Genomic DNA, 15,895 nt, shown 5'->3' with positions numbered 1-15,895 from the left:
GTGGCTGTATCCTTTTGCATTCCCACCAAAAATGAATGAGAGTTACTATTGCTCCACATTCTTGCCAATATTTGGTGCTCTCAGCGTTTTGGATTTCAGTTATCCTAAAAGTTGTATAGTGGTATCTCAGTGTTTAAATTTGCAATTCTCTAATGATGTGCAATGTTGAGCATCTTTTTGTATGCTTACTTGTCATCTATCCATCTTCTTTGGTAAGGTGTCTGTTCAGATCCTTTACCCATTCTTAATTGAATTATTTGTTTTCTTTTGTTGAAAAAAAAATGCCTCTTCTTAAAGCCACATGATTTGACTGTAGGAATTCTAACATTTTTTCAAAGGAATCTAACTTATGAAGGCTTCATTTCACCTTATGGATCAAGAGACCCTAAAAATTTTCTAATGAAAATTAGTGTGAAATATGCAGTGAACACTGCCTACAATTTTCTCCACCCACTATTGAGGGTGTATAAGCGGTTGTATGAAGATGGTCACATTCAATCTGAGGCATGTTTCTTTGTTTTCAATTGAACCATCCACTCCTTTTGTAATGTGCTTCCACAGCAATTACTATGGTGGCTTGGGTTATGGCTATGGCCACTTAGGCTGTCACTATGGCTATGGCTAGGGTGGGTATGGATACAGCTGTTGTCACCCATATTGCTGTGAAATATTCTGGTCCTGTGGATTCTACTGAGGAACTTCTAGAGTCACTTCGATTATTAGACTTCTCCTCCTGTGACTGACTCTATTTTTAGAACTCTTCACATAGAACTCCATTCTCTCCTCAAATAGTGTTCAACCCAATCAGCCTACAGGAATGCTGAGAGGGAAGAGTAAGGTTCAAATTTGGTGTGTTTCACCTTGGTTGATTAAAATCATTTGAAATATGTTATGATTTATAGAACTTTTTCTTCTTAAATTATACTTCCATTTTACTTCAGTGCACAGTTTATTTCAACAGCTTTCATGGACAGAAAAATTTAACTTCATTTTAAAATCAATATTCTAATTGTCAATATTGTTTTATTTTCATTTATCTGTCTTTGTCTCCTTTAGGTTTTGATGATTATGACTGAAGAAACTGTGCTATTTGCATTCCCAAAGTGATGAAGTAGCAGAAAGATAGGACTCTCATTCTTTGTAGGCAATGTTAATGTAAATTTATGCATTCATGTATATCTACAGCCACTTACTATCATCATCACCTTGATCACACTAAAACCTTATCTTCAGAAGCTAAAAGTGTAACTAATAATTATTTTAATTACTTAATAACACTTTCTATAATAGTAACCTAATTTTCCATGATTCTATTCTGATGTCTCTGTTCTTAGGCTTTTCCTGACACTACACATTTGGATTGAACCATTTATTGCTGTGCTTTTGTATAGACTTATTATTTTGGTTTGACCAACTCTGGTAGTTTTTGACTGAGGTTACCTTTCTTATAGATCCAGCTACTAGGAACAATTTCATTCTAGGAGATTTCAGTGAAAGGCATCTTTTTGTCATGAAACAGGATTCATTATTTTTCACTTCATTTTCATTATATTTCAAAATTTCACACAAAATTATGAATATGTTAGGGGTGCTTGGGTGGCTCAGTCATTAAGCGTCTGTCTTCAGCTCAGATCACGATCCCAAGGTCCTGGGATTGAGCCCCGCATCGGGCTCCCTGCTCGGCGGGAAGCCTGCTTCTCCCTCTCCCACTCCCCCTGTTGTGTTCCCTCTCTCTCTGTGCCTCTCTCTGCCAAATAAATAAATTTTAAAAAATTATGAATATGTTAAAGTAACTTTAGTCCATTTTTCTACCAAGATGGATATTTATCTAATGGTCTTTTGTAATTGTCATGTTCTTGTGGTATGACTATAAGATTATATTAAAATACCAAAAGTAAGTCCTATAGTTCAGCACCTAGAAAAACGGTCACCAAGTATAAGCACTGTAGAAAGTACTTTACAAACATTTATTAATGAATGAAGGATGCTAACAATTATGCAAAATTTTTCTTTCTGTTTCCATACTCTCATTTAAGAACATGTGACAAATAAGATCTGTTTATCGGGCGCCTGGGTGGCTCAGTTGGTTAAGCGACTGCCTTCGGCTCAGGTCATGATCCTGGAGTCCCGGGATCGAGTCCTGCATCAGGCTCCCTGCTCGGCAGGGAGTCTGCTTCTCCCTCTGACCCTCCCCCCTCTCATGCTCTCTATCTCATTCTCTCTCTCAAATAAATAAATAAAAATCTTAAAAAAAAAAAAAAAAAAGATCTGTTTATTTATATTCATCAATCTCCAGAATCTGAATCTTTTTAATATTATGGCATTTTTGTCAAATTATACACTCTCTATAGAATGTGATAGCCAAAAAATCTGTGGGCTTCTCAGTAGTGGGATCCATGTTGCTGTGGCAGCTTGTCACTCATCAAAGAGATGAGATGAGATGAGATGAGATGGTTATGTATACAGATATAATAAGCAAAAACCAAATTATTCACATTGACTGTGGTATCAACAGGGCCCAGTTGGAAGCTGGGTTTATGTTCCCCACTTGGAGGCAATGAGGCAGTGCAATTAGGCACCCTATTTTTACCATAAAGTGTCAGCAAGACAGAGACGGGTACTACTCCACCCATCTTCAATGAGGAAGCTAAACAAACACACACACCTAGCCCTTGCTACCTCACAAGAAGACTGCTGCTTTTAAAAAGAGAGAAAAAGAGGTGAAATAGGATCCAAGTCTTATGCTATCCAAAATATTTAGAATACAATTCAAAAAATTCTCTCAAATAAATAAATCTTTAAAAAGAAGCAATTAAAAATTCTCTTTAAATGAAAAAATAGAAAATCTCATCAAAAAGACATTATAAAAAGGACCAAATGAAAATTATAGAACTGAAAAATACAACAGCCAAAATAAAATTAAAATAAAAACTCACTGAGTTTAACAATAAAGTGGAAATGACAAATGATAGAATCAATAAACCTGAGGGCAGGTGAATAGAATTTACTAAACTGAACAACAGGAAGAAAATAGACCACACAAACAAACAGAGCCTCCTGGACTTGTGGAACAATAACAAAAAAAGCTAACATTGGTATCATCAGAGTACTAGAAGATGATGAGAATAAAAGAGAATAAAACTAAAAAAAGAATTTTGAAAAATCATTATTTCCCAGTGTGTTGCTTATTGGGAAAAAGCAATTTAAATGACAACAAATTTCTTGTCTGAAACCATTCAGGCTAGAAGGAAGTGACACATTTTCAAAACTAAAATAGAAAAAGAATTAACTGTAAAATTTACATGTGGCAAAAATAATCCTCTGGAATTCACAGATGAAGGAAAAACTAAGCGAATTTGTCCTTAGCACCTACTTTTAATAATTGGCTAAGGAAAGTTCTCTAAAACAGACATGATAATAATAGAAGGTTTGGAACTACAGAAATAAAAAGAGTTACTAGGGTGGGTAAAATTGGGGTAAATATTTTAAACTATTCTTCTAATGATTTCCTAAGTCGTATTTGATGGTTGAAGCAAAATATATAACACTATCCGATGTGATGTCTATAAATGTAAGGGAAATGCTTAAGACAATTGTATTTCCTAAATGGGAATAAGATTTCTACACCTCACTTAAAGTCATAAAATGTTGATATAAGTAGACTCAGATAAATAATATAAGTAATACTGTGAAGTCTACAGCAACCACTAAGAAAACAGTAAAAATAGACATATTCAAAAATGGTGCAAGTAAATCAAGATGGGATCAAGAAAAATTTCAAGTACCCCACAGGAAAGTAAAAAGAGAGAAAGAGAAGACCAATAAACAGAGAAAACAAGTAGAAAACACATAATAAAATGGCAAACATGATATATCAGCATATCAATAATTGTTTTAAGTATAAATGGCTTAACTACACTAACTAAAACATAGAGATAAGTAGAGTAGAAAAAAAATGATCAAACCATATGCTCTCTAGAAAAAAAACTCAATTCAAAAATGACATAGGTAGGTTGAAAAAATGATGGAGAACAATACATCTTGCAAACATTAATCACATTTTGCTCTGTCTATACTTAAAAGTGCAATCCATGGGTCACAGAATTAAGTTTGGTTTCCCAAAGAGATTTTACCAGCTTATAATTCCCATTAGTAGTATATAAAAATTTACTATATGTGTACTTGAGAATTTTGTTTTCTGATGTTGGTTTTGTCATATTTCTTTTTTTTTTTAATGTTTTATTTATTTATTCATGAAAGTCAGAGAGAGAGAGAGAGAGGCAGAAGCAGAGGGAGAAGCAGGCTCCCTGCAGAGCAGGGAGCCCGATGCGGGACTCGATCCCAGGACCCTGGGATCATGACCCGAGCCGAAGGCAGATGCCTAACCATCTGAGCCACCCAGGCGCCCCGGTTTTGTCATATTTCATCCACTGGCCAAGTTTACTGTGTTGTTTAGGCCTTCAATATTCTTGCATACTTTTATTTTTGTTTCCTTATTCTCTCAGTTATTAAGACACATCTCTTATTTTATCCCATTAGGATAAGAAAGGTATTTTTGCTTAATATTGAATATTAAATAAAAGTCATTATGCCTTCCTGATGGATTCGTACTTTATGATTATGAAATTTCCTTCTCTTGTTCTAGAAATTCTTATTGTCTTAAGGTCTGATATTAATATAGCTACACTAGTTTTCTTTTGCCTAATGTTTGCAAGGTAAAATTTTTTCTATACTTTGACTTTCAAACATCCTGTAACATGATGTTAGAGATGTGTCTATTTTAAGCAGCATGTAGTTAGGTATATTTTTTCCAGGCTTACAATCTCTGTATTTTCATCTATTCACATTACCCATTTATTTTGGTTTTAATTTACCATTCTTCTATTTGTTTTATGTTTGTTGTACCAGATTTATGATCCATTTTCTGTTTTCTTGCCTTCTTGGAACTGATCAAATATTTTATATTCTATTTTTCTTCTATTTCTTGATGATTATCTACTCTTTTACTGTTCTTGCAGTGATTCACTAGAGAATAAAACATGTATTTTTTACTTATTATACCCTAATATAAATTAGCATTCTTTGCTATTTATCACATATTGCTGCAACCTCAAAACACATACATGAAGCAATGTATAGTAACTCTAATATCACAATTATACTATTTGTCATCTTTTATATCATTGTTTTCAAGCTTATTGGTTCTATATATGTTTTATATGACTCCCCTCCCCCCACTCCAGAGAAAATGACAATGAAGACAATGATGACAATTTGTGCAGATAATATTCACCTATCTTTACTTTCATATTCATTCATTCCTTGTTCCTCACTCTTTCATTTATTTGTATGTTTCAAGCTGAAATAATTTTCTTTCTGCTGAAAAAATTCCCTTTAGTATTTCTCTTAGTGCAAGTCTGTTTATGACAAATTCCCTCAGGGTTTGTTTCTCTGAATATATAATTAGTTCTTCTTAACCTCTAAATGTTTTTACCCATACTTATTTTGTTAAAGGCTTTAAATGTACCATCCCTTTTTTAAAAAAAATAACATTTACTTTGCAGCACAATAAAAAATGTAGGTCTAATTTGCACATAATTTTATATATTACATATCGTTAATAATATTATGTGTATATCAAGACATTGCTATGTATCAATCAGGTTTTGGGGAAAAGAAACCAGAAAATGTTCTGGGTATTTAAGGCAAGAAAAGATTCAATTAACAGAAGTATTAGCTTGCTCAACCAATGAAAGTTCTGGAAGAAAAAAGCCAAGAAATGTCTCCCCTACTGCTCAGACTTTCTATTATGTTTCAGTAAGTCAAGAAAGTGCAAAAACCACAGATGATTGTCAGGACAATAGCCAGTATTTCATGTAAAACTTCACATATTTCAAAAGTCATATATTTTCCCACTGCTCTTCTCTAATAATGTGGTTTTCTCCTCTCTTTAACCAATCTTGATCAATCTTAAACAAAAGCCTGTCATTGGAATAGTTTAGTTTGAAATCCTTCTAGCAAGAGACTCTGAGAAATGTAGTCTCTAGTCCCTCTGAAAAACAAAAGACAATAGAAAGTAAGGAATCGTATGGGGATGTTCTCAGAAAATCTGGTACTGTAGGGTTCAATTAGACATATAATGTGTTCTTCCAGTTTTCTGGACAAACATCTCTTACTCCAATATGTGTGTCCTGTTGAGAACCCTGATTTTTGACAGAAGTTTTGCCTCATTATAGAATAAAAATATATAAGGACATATGTAGGTTTCACCCATAAGGAACTTCAATTCTATTTCTAGCAAATTAACTAATACATTATAAGGAAAATGAATATATAAATAGTTAATTGCATGGTTGAATTGAAAAATGAGTTGAAAAATGACACAAGTCTAAATGTGAATGGACAGATCTATTAATATGGATTTATGAAACAAAGTGCCTATAGATGAATGAACAGGCAGTCTACCAGAAGTAATCACTAGAAATGCATAGGTACATTAGTGTTTGCATGAAAATTTTTTTTCAAAGCCAAGATTATCCATTTTGTGATTTCATTAACTTATCCCATCCAAAATCCACCTTCATACATAAAGATTTTTATAATTCTACGTTACACATTTCATAGTTAGATAATACCCCCCAAAGATGTGATAAGGAGTGTCCCATGAAAATCACAGGCTCTAAACAAAAATAGGTTGAGTTAGAGCTTTCTAAATAGACAGGAATTGCTTACAAAAGCCTCCTGATTTGCTGTGAGAATCCTGACACAAATGCAAATTATTCTTGTTTATGAAGTCATCTCTTCCCAACCATAGATTCAAGAAATCTGCAATGCAAATTAGTCTGAAATATGAGGCCCAAACTTCCATTGGTTTGCCCCACCTTCTACTGGGTATATATAAAAGCCCATTTGTAGATGGTGACTTTAGAACTCAGAAAACTGATTCGTGGCTTCATAACTAAACCTACCACTCTTGTCATAATGTGCTACCACAGCAACTACTCGGGTGGCTTGGTCTGTGGCTCTCACTGTGGCTCTGGTGGGTATGGATACGCTGCCACCTCCCATCTTGCTGTGGCAGATACGGGTCCTATGGGTTCTACTGAGAAATTTCTAGAGCTACTCACATTATTCGTCACTTCTACCTGTGTTTCCTGACTTTTTCACTAAAGATTTTCTATTCTCTCTTCTAAAGAGAAATTTCATCCTATGCAACCTGAAAACAAGACAAATATAACAGAAAAACACAAAATCTTGATCCAGTGTATTTCATCTTAATTAACCAAACTCCCTTGGAATACCTCACAATGTATAGTAACTCTAATATCACATTATCATTATACCTCATTTGTTTACTATAACATCTTTATGTCAATTTTCAAAAAATTCTATTATCTTAGCATAAATAATGCTGTTTTGCATTTCTTCTCATTTCTGTCTTATGTGTGTATGCCATATGTGTTCAATCATGAGTGTGAAAGAAGGAGAAAGAAATAAAGAGAAAGAAATCATTGCACAGGTTTTTTTCCTGCAGGGATGATGCGACCAAAAGGCAAGAGCAGACCAACTGCTTCTTTCTGTACCCATGTAAATCTATGCATTGTGCATTCAGGTGATCTGAAGCCGTTATATATAGATGTCATTATATATTTTATATATGTACATCTATATACACATATATACATATAATACATATATACATAATATATACAATATATTTGTATGTAAAATATATATATAATATATTATGGCATCCACATCCTAGCAGGCTGAAGTCAGCCTCATACCTTGTGTTATTTTTTTTTTCAGAGTAATTAACAACTTGATTCCCACGAGCACTCTCTTTTGACTGCCTCTGGTCAGTACCAAGTGGGCAGCATCTCTGGGCTGACTCCACTGATCTCTTCTACATACAGTTTCAGCCTTTCTTCTTTGGGTCATCGGCACAAGTGTCTAGATCACATCCCAAGTGGCTCCTTCTTGTCCAGATGCAATTTAATGAGCATTTGCATCATAAGCGATGATGCTTACAATGTCATTGACATTTATCACCTTATCAAGTTACCAGGAGAGTAAAACTAGCCTGTGAAACATAAGATTAAATTCTGATGTAGTAGGGTAAGAGTTTGTTCATTATTTCTCCTATACAGCTCAATAGGAAACAAGGTTGAGCTGGTACTTCACAAAGCAAAGATACGTAGAAATGGCTAATACCTTGTAAAAAAGATGTTCAAGTGTATTAGGTATCGGGGTAATGCAAAGTGAAATCACTACACACCCACCAGAATAGCTAAAAGAAAAGACAGGCGGTACAACCTGCTGATGGGAATGTGGACCAACAGCTTGTGGAGTTATCAAATAACATGACAACTCTGGAAAACCGTCTGGTGGCCTATCTCCAAAAACCGAACAAATCTGTGCTCTAAACAACTGCAATTCTAATTCTAGTTTTGCCCCCAACAAACTGCATCTGTGGCAGAATAAATTGTTCTTCATAAAATTTTCACTCCCTCCTCCCTGACCTCCATGAAAGGATTCTATTCCCTTTCTCCATTGTTTTCAGCTCAGCTATGGAACTTGTGTGATCTCAGAGTGGACAGGGTATGCATGGACAAAAGGTATACCCCCACTCCTTGACTTGCTTTCCACAATGGGATTACTGGGCATGTGAGCAGAGGTTGGAAATGTGCTTCCACCATTGGAATTGGACCACTTGCACTCCTGTTTTCTATAGTGAAAAGGAGATGAGTCCATGAGATGCTGGTTCAAGTCAAAGGATCTAACTCACGGCTTTGTGCCAAGACCAGCCTAGTCCAGCCAAACCACAGGTGAGAAGTAGACATAGGAGGGCAAAGTAAATGTTTACTCTCACGTAAAACTGTGTTTTCTGCCCATTAGTTATGCAATATTATTGTGGCAATATCTGACTGAGGCATATATAAGTTTACCAACAGATATGTATAAGAATATACATGAAGCAATATTCATAATGATTAAAATTGGAAAGAAGCCAACTCTCCATCAACAATAAATGGGTAAATAAATTGTGGTATATAATACCAGAGAATGTTATTCAGCAATGAGAATGAACAATTTCTACACAAAAAAATGTATGACTCTTAAAATCACACTGGTGAACAAATGAAACCAGGTGAAAATGGTACATAGAGTATGAGTCCATTTGTACAAAGTATAAAGGTGGTAAAACAGATACATGGTTCAAAAGGTGAGGATGAGAAATGCCTGGGGAGAGGGATGAAGGCAAGAAATGTGAGAATCCCTCTGGGTCCTACCATTATTCTTTCTCTTGATCTTAATGCTCACTAAATTGGTATGGTTATTTTGTGAAAATTAATCTATTTCTGCACTTAATGATTTATGGTCTTTCTGTGTGTATTTTGGATTTCAGTAAAAGTGGAATGGCTCTCTGTCAGCTACTTGTAATGCTCAGAAAACCTAAACGTGGAGGCCCATTATCCCTAAGGAAATGGATAGGTGAATATATCAGGTACATGATGAGATGTCAGGTAATTTCTCCTTCATGAACCCACAAACTCATTATGTACTGTGTGAATTGTCAGTGTATGTCTAACTTAAAATGGAGTTTTTGTTAGCAAAAACAAACATCTGGAATATGGCTTTCATGTTTTGTATTATCTCTTTTAACCTGGACATGTTTATGTTACCAAATATAGAAATAGGAAGGTTTGGGTTTGTTTTTTGTTTTTGTTTTTTTTTTTGGAAATGAAGATTTTTATTTTAGATAAATGCATTTTTAAATCTTAAAATTTTCTTTTTTTTTAAAGGAGGACATTGGGTGTTGTATGTAAGTGATGAATCACCAAATTCTACACCTGAATCTAATATTTCACCACATGTTAACCAACTGGAATCTAAACAAAAACTTGAAGGATTTGAAATTAGGAGAGAAATCGCCTTTTAAAAGTGCATGATACATTTCTGGCAACCTTGATGTAATAGCAAAATAATCTTTTTTGCATTATGAATCAAGATGCTCCAAAATTCTTATACAAATTAGGTCAACACAACCTGTGGTTTTCCCACGACTGAGGGGGTCTGAACAGATGGTGATGTTCAATCTAAGCAAACGGATTCCCTGCTCTTCAATTAAACCTGACACTCCCAACACCATGTGCTACTCGAGATTACTCTGGTGGCCTGGGCTGTGACTGTGGTTGATAAGGATACTGCTGCTAATACCCATTTTGTGTGGTAGATACTGGTCCTGTGGATTCTACTGAGAAACTTTCAGAGCATTTCAGCCCCTTGGATGTATCCTCTTAATGTCCTGAGCTTTGCCTCCAGAAATTCTAACCTCTTTTCAGACACGGAAAATCCATCTTAATTCCTAAGTGTGAGGTTAGGGAAAGCAGATACAGCTCTTTCTTCTTTATTGACAAAAATCATACAGTGTTTCTTTCAATTAATAGGAAACATCTCCTTTTAATGTTGTATTAACTATTTTACTTCTGTGTAAGGCTTAATTCGATCTTTCTCATGTGCAAAAAGTTTTAACTTCATTTTTAAATTAACTGTCTTTGACAATATTGCTTTTTTTCATTTATATTTCTTTCTTTCTGTTAGTTTTGTGCACATGCAACATGTATATGTGTGTCCTGTTTGATGGATTTAAGTGAGGAAAATCTCATCTTTATTAAATACTTTTTTAAAAATTATCTTTCAAAAAATCAAATATAGAAAAAGACCTTATACAAATATGATTTTGATTGCTATCTTCCAGACAGCACATTCAAAATTGAACATGTATGCTATTTGAAAATATCTATGATACAGACATTAATATCTATTTATTCAAAATTATGCTAAACCATGTTTTATAGTTTCAGAAGTGTATTAAAAGAATTCTCTTTCATTTTCTCCAGAGATGGTTAATGGTACTCTAATGATTTTGCAAAATTCCAACATCCTCGTACAGTGAGTATGAGAAGAGATGGTATTAGGAACCAGAACTAAGACATATGATTCAGCACTTAGAAAACTGCCCAGCATACATTTGATACTATGTAAATATTTATTAAATGAATGAATTAATAAGGCAGGCAAAATTCATTGTATTTTCATACTATTTTATTAACAAGCACATGACAAATTAAGAGTACTCAAATATTGCCATTCACCAATCTCCATTATCTTAATTCCAAACTTAAAATTGTATGAGTCAATAGTATTTTTTGTCTCCTCATAAAATCTCTGAGGTAAAGGCTGTCTGATAGGAACGTGCGCTTCTCTGGAAAGGGGATTTAGGCTATTGTGATAGTCACTATTGTCCACCCACTTCTGCTATGCTTATAAATTGAGAGATCAAATGACCAGAAAACTGATCATTTAAATTGAAGGTACTGTCTGGTGAGCACCTTTTGCAAATAATAATAATAATAATAATAATAATAATAATAATAATAATGGACCAATTTTGTTTCATATCCTTTTAAGCAAATGTTTGAAGTGTAAAAGCATGCAGAAAAATGCTTAAATTATAAGTAAACAACTAGATGAACTGTTACAAAATGTAGTCATTATCCTAATCCCAAGGTAATCAATATCCTTTTTTCTAACATTATAGATTAGTTCTGCCTGATTTAAAAATTGATAATACTAAAAGCACAATACATGGTGTTGCTTATTTTGTTCATTGTGATGTTTGTGAAATTCAAACATACATCTTCAGGTAGAAGATCTTTCCTCATTTCCATAGAATGTTCAATTGTGTGACTATAACAATTTATTCAGTAACAGGCAATTGTGTGGGGGTTTTTTGTTTTGTTTTTTGTTTGTTTGTTTGTTTTTTACCTTTTAATGATTACGTTTCATCTGGTAAACATATGAGTGCGTTTCTGTGGGATGTATACCCAGAAGTGAAATTGCTGGGTATAGGGTGCATGCATGCTTACTTCACTGAGCAGGTGAAGTCAAATGGCTTTCCAAAATAATTATTCCAATTCACATCCCTCCTCCTAAGACGTTTCTAGTCCTTCCTCAACCTCGCTAAAGCTGGATATTTCCAGGCATTTTTATTTTAGATATTCTAGTGGGGGTCCCCTGGTTGCCATTTAGATACAGCCCTTTTATGAAGTGCTTATCCAAGTTATTTGCCCATTTGTCCCTCGGATTGTTTCATGAACACACACTACAAATATCTTCTCTAATTCAGTGGCTTGTTTTTCTCTCTTGTACTGTGATGGGCAGAAGTTCTTAATTCGCTGCATTCCAACTTTTTCTATCCTATTTAAGCAATTTTTGTTGTTACAACATTTAATTTTTTAATTTCACATTTAGATATAAACCTAGCTGAAATTTATTTTTAGACATGATGTAAGATATAGGCAAACATTTTTAAATAATATTTTCCAGCACCATTTATTAAAAAGATTCTCTCTCCTCCTTGCACTGAACGGTACCTTTGGTATCTATCAGGTGACTGCATGTTGTTAACGTTTCTGAACTCTTTATTTCCTTCAGTGACCTTTTTGCCCAACTTGCCTCAATAGCACACAGTCTTTAGTTACCAAACTTGACTAATAAATCTTGGTATCAGGTAGAGTGAGACTTCCAACTTTGCCCTGCAGCATTGTCTTAGTTATTCTTGCCCCTTGGATTTCTATATAACTTGCAGTCACCTGATCGATTTTTACCAAAAAAGCAACAACAACAACTAAAAAAGTGTATGGTATTTTAGTGATATGGCATCAAATTATACATCAGTTTAGAAAGAATTTCCATCATAAAATAGGAGTTTCCCTGCCCTTAAACTTGGTATATTCCTCGATTTATTTAGATCTTCTCTAGTGTCTCTCATTAATGTTCTGTGGAATTTAGTTTATCAGTCTTAAGTATATTTCACTGTATTTATTCCTAGATAGTTAATGTCTTGTTATGCTATTCTAAAAGATTTATTCCTTAATTTTAATTTTGTTTATATTTGTTTCCCACTTTCATAAATAAAATTGCTTTTTTATCTATTGACCTTGGCGTGCCTGGGTGGCCCAGCTGGTTAAGTGATCGACTCTTGATTTTGGCTCAGGTCACAATCTCAGGGTCTTGAGATTGAGCCTGTCCATGCTGGACATTGAGCTGCTTAAGATTCTCTCTCTCCTTCTGCCTCTTCTGGTTTGCTCTCCCTCTCTCTCTCTCTCTCTCAAAAAACAAACCAACAACAACAACAACAAAAAAAACACCTAATTTATCTATTGACCTTGTGTACAGAAATCTTGGTAACTTCATTTATTAGTTTTAATAGCTTATTTAGATATTCCTTTTTATTTTTGTCATCTTTAAATCAGAAAATGTTATTTTTTTTGTTTGTATAAATGATATTTTTTACTTTTTCCTGCCTGGTTGATTAGACTGTAACTCTAGGGCAGGATTATAGAGAGGGCATGCAATCAGTTATCCTCATTTTATTTATCATCCCAGGAGGAACACTTCAAATATGTCATCATTAAGTATGAAGTTTGCTGTCAACAGTTTATAGTACACTTTTTCAGAATAAGAATTTGCTCTAGCTCTGGTTTTCTAAAAATCATTATTATTAATTTGGTCTGGAGTTTTATTACATGCTTTCTGTGCATCTTTTGGAATAGTCGTGTGAACTTTCTCTTTTATCCCGTTATTTTGGTCAATCATACTGACTTTGTTTTTTGTTTGTTTTTTTAGGGAGAGAGAGAGATGGGGAGGGGTAGAGGGAGGAGCAGAGAGATAATCTTAAGCAGGCTCCATGCTCATCATGGAGCCCAACTGGGGGTTCAATCTCACCACCCTGAGATCATGACTTGAGGCAAAATCAAGAGTCGGTCGCTTAACCGACTGAGCCACTCAGGTGACCCATTTTCCTTTTTTGTTAAAAAATAATTTTAAACTTACAGAAAAGTTGCAAAACAGCAGAATACTATTTTATTCCCCAAACTATTTGAGAGTGATTTGCAAACACAATGCCCCATCACCCTGGAATACTCTAAGTAAGCATTCATTTCCCACAAACAGGACATTCTCCTCCATAACTACAAAACAACCATTAAAATCAAGAAAGTAACAGTGAGAATTACTACCATCTAATATTAAGACCACGTTCTAGTTTCACCAACTGCTCAATAATGTCTTTCATATAAAACGATTTAATTCAGGATCATATGTTGCATTTAATTACTATGTCTCATTTGCCTCCCTTAATCTGGGTAATTTTTCAGTGTTTCCTAGATTTTCACAACCTTGACATTTTTGAGGATTACAGACCAGCAGTTTTAAAAGAATGTCCCTCAATTTTGGTTTGTGTTTATTCACAGCTAGATTTAGGTTTTGCCTTTTGGGTAGGAATATCACAGGAATGATTCTGTATTCTCCCCCATTACATATTATCAGATCATGTGTGATTTTGATTTGTCCCATTCCTAGAAATATTAACCTTCATTATTTGATTATGGCAGTGGCTTCTGGGTTTATCTACTGTAAAGATACTCTCTACTACTTTGTAATTAAGAAGTATTTTGTAGGGAATTATTTTGAGGCTATGTAAATATCCCATTTCTTGTCAAGCTTTCACGCACTAGTCTTGGTGCCTTTTGGTGTTTTTTAGCTGAACTGATTATTACTATGATGGGTACCAAATAGTGATTTTTTCAAAATCTATCATCCTTCCTACAATAGTCAGGTGGTATTTCACGATAGGGAAAAACTTTCTTCTTTCCCACTTATTTATACATTTCTTTTATATCCATAAATACACATAAATTTATATTTTATTCAGTGGTTATAATATAATCAAACCCTATTGTTATTTAATTATTGCTCAAGCCATGGTTTATTTGGCCAATAGGATACCCCTCAAGCTACCTTCTGTGTCATTTTGACACATCCTATATGTTCTTATCATGTTTTGAGCATTTCTTTTCACACAAAAAGATGGTTCAACCTCATGTTTTGACTTTTCTGCTACAACACTGGCATCAACCAATTTTCCAAAGTGCTTTGGCTCCTCTTTCTGAACAAAAGCATTTAAAAATTAAGATCTAAACAATAGATGTGCTCATTGTTACTGGAAGATGCTATTCCCGGGTCTTCTCAGTAGCCAAGCTAAGGAGCATATGCATACATACATTATATGCAGATACACATCCACATCTATATTTATGCCATGTCTATCTATATAAATATATTGAAAACCGTGCATTCACATTGATACTTGTGATTCCAGGCCAACCTCACAACGTTCATTCCGGTTTTCTGTCTACCATAGTTGTTCACGAGAGCCATTGTCAGTGACTACCATTACCCTTAATCTATGTACTTATTTGATCACTCTGTCAATATGTAACCTATCTTCACTGATGATGAAATCTCCTACCACAACTTCTATGAAGACACCCTCTTCACCCTATAGGTGTTCCAACAACCCACAGCAAACAGCTACTAGTGTCTCTGATTCATGTGGATGCCCAACTTATTTTGCTCAGTCTCTAACAACTCTGCAGGACTGGACAAACATTCTCCTCATCCGGATTAGACTCCAGCACCCCAAACTGGGCCTCCCCTGCTGTTCTCCATCATGAGATTCTCTCCTAACCCAGGTAGGGCTCCAAGGTTCTGCTCTGGATAGCTACCACTTCCATTGTTCCTCTCTCATGCTTACTCTCCTTAATTACTGCCATCCTGCAATGGGCTGTCCCCACCCCTGCCCTTCTCCCTAAACAGCCTCCATGTTCCAGTCAGGTCCTATTCTACCACACTAGGACCTATGCATGACATCTTACCCTGCTCAGGCTCCACAGTCCACTCCAGGCCATTGTTACCTCCATCCAGCTCGTAAACACCCTGCTCCCACAGCTCATTTCTCCAGCCATATATTAAGCTATATATTTCA

The 15,895-nt window shown here is 34.8% G+C and overlaps 1 pseudogene; it reads left to right on the top strand.

Moving 5' to 3' along the window:
* The first annotated feature begins 547 nt into the window (after positions 1-547).
* LOC123834413 (keratin-associated protein 20-2-like) lies at positions 548-1,076 on the top strand (annotated as a pseudogene).
* Positions 1,077-15,895: the final 14,819 nt, after the last annotated feature.

Source organism: Mirounga angustirostris, unplaced genomic scaffold (assembly GCF_029215605.1).
Source record: "Mirounga angustirostris isolate CCGP_5_RB_7025 unplaced genomic scaffold, mMirAng1.0.hap1 SCAF_1, whole genome shotgun sequence".
NCBI classification, from domain to species: domain Eukaryota; kingdom Metazoa; phylum Chordata; class Mammalia; order Carnivora; family Phocidae; genus Mirounga; species Mirounga angustirostris.
Note: the sequence above shows the minus strand (reverse complement) of the source record. Positions and strands in the feature narration are given on the sequence as shown.